General features: G+C 31.1%; 1 protein-coding gene across 1 annotated transcript in view; it reads left to right on the top strand.

Annotated features, from left to right (window-relative positions):
* The first annotated feature begins 769 nt into the window (after nt 1-769).
* LOC139519242 (zwei Ig domain protein zig-8-like) overlaps nt 770-6,351 on the top strand; it is a 43,917-nt gene continuing 38,335 nt past the window's right edge. Inside the window, exon 1 of the mRNA XM_071311185.1 lies at nt 770-1,205. The gene's annotated coding sequence lies outside the window, so the exon portion shown is untranslated. The remainder of the gene's footprint in view (nt 1,206-6,351) is intronic.

The following is a 6,351-nucleotide window of genomic DNA, read 5'->3' as shown; positions in this document are numbered from 1 at the left end:
AAATACAAACAGCATTCATCGATCTTATTGCAGTGTTAAATTTATTATTCTTAAAAAAAATGTTTGAAAGACCAACAAGGTTTAACGGGTCTTAGATTAATTAACGGGATCTATATACAAAATCTTCTTACTAATTATGATGTTATATCATGTATGTTATGCAGTTTATATGGTTAGAGCCAAGCTTCAATATCAAATCTTTGAAACTACGAAAGAATGTATTAAAAAATTAATGTAATTCATTTGTGTTAACTTCATAATTTACCAATGCTTTATAGATTGTGTTGAAATCTATCATGTCACGATATTCACGGTCGTAGTGAACAACATATATGGGCTGTATACACTCCACAGGATTGGTCCAAATCAAAACCATCGTCCACAGTAGAAAACTTTACAATATCGAACTAATTAACTTTCTATCTATTTCAATTTTAGTATATCAGGCTTAAATACGCAGTTAAAATTGGATGAATTTGTAGTAATGAATTAAGAAGAATATTCCGCATTTGTTTTATTTGATTTCAAAACCTTTAATATTCGGCTCTTGTATTATTGTTTGCAATTGTATACAATAAACTATTTGATAGCCTTGTTTAAACTATCGTAAGTATGTATTTCAACAAATAAAAGTCCTTTGTAAAACGATTGTAACGTTTTATTGACTTGTGTTATATAGTCCCGATGTGGCCTTAAATGGATTAGATATACATATTATCGTTCAACTAAAATTCATTTGCAGCAAGTGTAAGTATTTTAAATATTTGATATATATAAGTAGTAAGTTTAATGATACACTACCCTTTATCTTACCAAGTTTATTTATGTTTAACAACATCAATCTGATTCTATAACACCTTCTTTCATTATATTTATTACGGTTTCAATCTGTTTCAAGTAAAACTGACGACAACAGATTCTGAATATTTCATTTCAGTCGATGTTCACTAATGTGCTTATATACACTTGATATTACTAGGAATTGTATCAGATGATGAGAGAAGAATGTATTCTCATTACGATATCCCAAGGAAATATAAGTATGAATAAAATTGTCTGGCGGTAACACTATGTGAACAGGACATATTCAAGACATCCTTTTATTCATTTGATTCTGTATTATGACTTTCTGGAAGTATCTTCTATTTGCACTGTAATTGGATTTTTGGATTTATTAACTGTGATACTTCAAATCAATTTTGCTGGTAAGTCCTAACAAAACTTCAACCTCATTGTGTTTTGAATGATTTATATTGCATTGGAAGACCATTATGTGTAATCCCAGTATAATATTTCTTTTTATATGTCATTTGAATGTTCCTTTTTTGTCATACAGTGCTCTAGTATTTATATATTTTATGTTAGTCTTCAGTTGTTTTGTTTTAAATAATTGCTGATGAAGGTTTATACAAGAGACATCTTCGGATGCACCACGTTTGTAAAAATTCTATTATTGATATCAACTGTCCATTAAATTTCGTTCATATATATAGAATTGATTCAGAAAATGATATTCGAACTCCTCAGCAGTAGATGATTTTTTCTCATTTGGTGTATTTGGCGAAGGTTTACCTGTTAAATAATTGTAACGCTTCAAATTATTAAAGTGCAATTACTTTCTTTCTAGCACCGAATCGGTATCGCTGTTGGTGGACCGTTAGTTCCCGAGGGTATCATAATTCCATGTGTCTCTGATGCTACACGCAAATTATTCATAATGTACGAAGAGCTGCCAACAAATACTACATTTATAATATAAAGAGTTAGTTTGTGTTTTTACTTTTACTTGTTTCGATATAATTAGGTTTGACAGATGTACAAGAACATTAAATTTAATTAGTTTAGATAACAAAACGTCAATAAGTGTAAGAAGGTATGATTTTATATCACCGGATTAGGAATTTCACAATTGTTTATAGTTTGCATTCCTTATCTATTAAAGTCACACGATTTTCTGAACGTGTATTAGTTTACTTTAGTACTTGTTCATGTAATACCTCTGTGTATTGTTTGTCATCCTCTGATGTAGATGAAAAATGTTCAAAACTGGGTACTTAAAACGAAATATTAAGACGACAGTAGAGTACAGTTTTCAAAAATCCCCCAAATCGATTTGTATTCGGAAGGGACAAATCAAGGAACAGAAACTGATGGGGTAATCCTAAAGCGATACCAATGCATACATGTGAATTGTATCCAGCTATACATGTTTTGTGTTTAGTAGTTGTCGTTTGTTGATGTGGTTCATACGTGTTTCTCGTTTCTTGTTTTTTATATAGATTAAACCGTTGATTAGACCCATTGGTGGCCTTCGGCTATTGTCTGCTCTGTGGTCGGGTTCTTGTCGCTTTGACACATTCCTCATTTCCATTCTCAATTTTATTACACTCGTCATTTTGGGGCTCTTTATAGCTTGCTGTTCGGTGTGAACAAAGGCTCCATGTTGAAGACCGTACTTTGACCTATAATGATTTACTTTTACAAATTGTGACTTGAATGGAGTGTTGCTTCATTAGCACTCATACCACATCTTCTGATAAACATTCACCCCCTTGCGATTCCTCTGTTCCGTACCGTGTATGGTTCAAGCTCGCAACTTCAATATCGATGAAATACGAAAACAACTCGGCCATAGAGACACCTAGTTTAAATGAAACTGTAAATTTAGAAACTAAGAAATTCGGTCCAAACAGGAAGATTATTGAGTGGATACAATAGGCCTCAAAAATAACAGTTCAAAGGCAGAAGCCTCTAAGAAAACGAACAGTCAAATATAAGATGAAAATAAAGATATCGCTAAGTAAGTGATAAAAATAAAGAACGGAAATTCAGAACACAAAATTATGCCCATATCCGATTGTTTACCTCGTTGGTATTGTACAAACATACATAATGTTGCGTTAAACTCTAGCAAACAAATAAGATGAAAATTGTCAACAGAATGGAAAATATTAAGATGAATGGTTATATCGTTAACTTTAACAGAGAAGATTAAGGCTATTATGGTAACATATTGGTCGTTGAAATTGTTCACAAATTAGAAAATCCTTAATTTATCCCATTTAAACGAAATCTGTACTATTTACAAAACGTGAAAGAAAAATAGAACGATTCATTGCGGTAAATTACCACCTTTTTTATCTATCGTTAATCTGAATTTTGTTCGCGTTTAGTAAAAACATATTGTTATACCTATGCACCGTTACCAATCTATCAATATCATCCTATCAGATATTGAAATTTGAAATTACAGGTTGCCTGCAGAAAGCCATTAGCCTTAATCTATTAACATCCTAAGATCTAAAAATAGTTGGATGGATAAAATGCATACAAATACTTAACACAAAATTCATTAAAACACAGGATAAACTTTGTTTTGTTACTTAAGCCTATTGGTTAAGTATCCGGATGTAAAATTGATTTTTTTATGTAAATTTACGAGATTGCAAACTAGATGTTAGTAATTTACATCACTGTTTTTTTACAGAATTTTAACACCATCATAAATAAAGGCAACAGTAGTATACCGCTGTTCAAACTCATAAATCCATGGACAAAAAACAAAATCGGGGTAACAAACTAAAACTGAGGGAAACGCATTAAATATAAGAGGAAAACAACGACACAACACTACAATGTAACACACACAGAAACGGACCAAGCGTCAGACAAAATCCCACGAGAAAAACAAATATAACATCAAAACCAAATACATGAATTTGGGATAGACAAGTACCGTGACACGTCTTATCGCAATGTGAATTTACACTCAAAATTAAGAGAAAACAAACGACGCAACGTTAAAATGTAAAACGATTTACCTGATAATTTGCATACATGCTATTACCAAAATCGGTTAAACTTTCCATTGCAAATTGTTGGAAAATATATATAGATTTTAATGAATTGTGATATATAGTGTATTGTTTTTTTATAACAAGTTGATGTCTCTGGTAGAATTTTGAAATCTGATTATAACTGGTTCCTTGTTTGTAAAAATAACCAAGAAACTAATCTAGCGGTTCCCTATTACAAGATGAAATATTGTATGGATAAAGCATGAACATTAATGTTAAGATATACCGACGGTACTTGATCCTTATTGGTAGACGTGATCGTCAAACACCCCTTCTAGAAGTTAAAGATGTAAGCCCAATTCAACTAGATGCAAACCGATACAAATATTGTGAATATTCATTTTAAATTAACGAATTTGCCATGATTGTGCAATAAAAATTTGATTGTTTCATAAAGTGTGTGGGGAAAGGAAAGGACTTGCACTGGAAACGAATTTATGCCTAATGTTATTAGACCCTGTTGTTTCCGTAAAAGTATTTGATGAGCAGCGACAACTATGCTGCTTAATTTAATACATAACCACATATAACACATCATATGCTATAGAAATCATGTGTATTTAACCAGACTCTTATTTTACATTTAGAAGAGAAATGTTATTAGAGGCTTCAGAAGTTTACCGATATTCAAATTACGTAAACCAATTAAAAGATACTAACCAAGGAGAAAGACAAAAACTGAGAGAATAAAAGTCAGACTAACTGTGTCTCACACCATCCCACATAAAATAAGGGTCATTACATGTTTACAAATTGATATATAATTACACATCTGATGTATTTGTAATTTATAAGTGTAAAACCTGTCTTTTGTTGGCTTTGTGCTTACGAAATAACATTAGCATTTGAATGAAATGTTTTTATGCTCAATGATATGTTTCAGTTCAAATCGAACAAGTCATTGAGGACATACCTATGCATAACTGAACGAAACATACAGTTTTCATTCAGTTCTTTGATGAACTCGGTTTTCTCTGTTACTCCAACAGATCTCATGGTTAATGTTCTTGCATTTAAATCAATTGACCACAAGCTAGTAAATTTATCAATTACAGTGTTTTCATAGTACTTCAATAACAGGAGTTTAAACCAGAAAATTTCTGGCGTGGCAGGAGTGTTAAAATGTAGTTAATCATTTTCCTTATAGAAATTTTTTCTTTGTTACCAGATACACATTTTGTAACATGCTGCAATCTACAGACTTTTATTCTTAACATATATCAGCTTGGTAGAAATTATGAGCGTGTTTTAAACACAACACCTGTTTTCCTTGAGTTAATATTTTAACTGCTTGGGTGTGACAAGGTTGGTCGAGAAGAAAAAGGGCATAAATAAGCAAAGCGCAAATATGTTTTCATTGTTATACTTATTTAGAAATTCAGAATATATAATGTAAATAAGGATAAAAAAAATACCGAACTTCGATGCATATCTAAAACGGGGAAGTCCATAACAAATGACAAATCAATCGCTATCAATCAACGGAACAAGTGAAAAACAACTGCCGTATTCTTGACTTGGTAGAGTTATTTTCAGTAGGGAATATCTAGTAAATCCTTGTTTGATAACTAGTCGTACAATCCTCTTGTGTGACAAGTGATAACAAGTCATATAGTCTTTGTTTGATATGAATAAAATGCACTGTGAACGTCTATTAGATAGCAACACTTCAATAATATAACATGACACATTTCTATGCAAAGTATTTTTTACCCGACAGACTTTTCTTTTTTTAAGCAGAGCATAATGCATTGCGGTGAAGCATTGAAAATAACATTTTAACAGTTTCAATCAAATATGCCACTTTATTATTCTATCACAGAGTTAATCAAAATATGAAAAGAGTTATGATAATCAAGTAATTATGATAAATAATGTATATCTATATTGATTGATATTTGGAATGGAATGTTCCTATGGGAAATTAACAATATAGCACAATGACAAATATAGGCTTTTTCCCCAACAGCAAAACAAAATAATTAAGATGATTATTTCATATGTTTAACCAAGGGTATCACCAGCTTAGTAGCAGGTACTTCGGTACTGTCATGAAAATAAAAATATTGTTAATTTGTTATAAAAGTTTGGAAATTACTTTAAATCCAGAATTATACCTCCTTCAAGCATAGCTCTGTTTCCCTGCGTATTATTGGCTCGTCCGTTTTTGTTCTGTTTGATTTAATCATCATTTCTATCAAAATATTTAAAAAAAAATAAGTGTTGTCAGCAAATGAGTTCAAATCTGAACATATATTTAACGCAATCAATTGGTGATATATTATATGAAACTGAGAAGTATATGTATAACTAAAATAATATAATATAGACAAAAATGCTTGAAGCATCTCAACTGTATCGCCGAAGACTCTTGTTTTTTTCCCCATGTCTGTGACAAATTATTCCATTCACATATCATATAGAACATAGAAAAATACTAGCAATAATGAATTTGTTCATTCAAGGTATTAATTTGCCTTCACACAATAATGGT

The sequence above is a fragment of the Mytilus edulis genome, chromosome 4, assembly GCF_963676685.1.
Source record: "Mytilus edulis chromosome 4, xbMytEdul2.2, whole genome shotgun sequence".
Classification (NCBI taxonomy): Eukaryota; Metazoa; Mollusca; class Bivalvia; order Mytilida; family Mytilidae; genus Mytilus; species Mytilus edulis.
The sequence above is the reverse complement of the archived record's forward strand: the minus strand, read 5'-3'. Positions and strand labels throughout refer to the sequence as shown.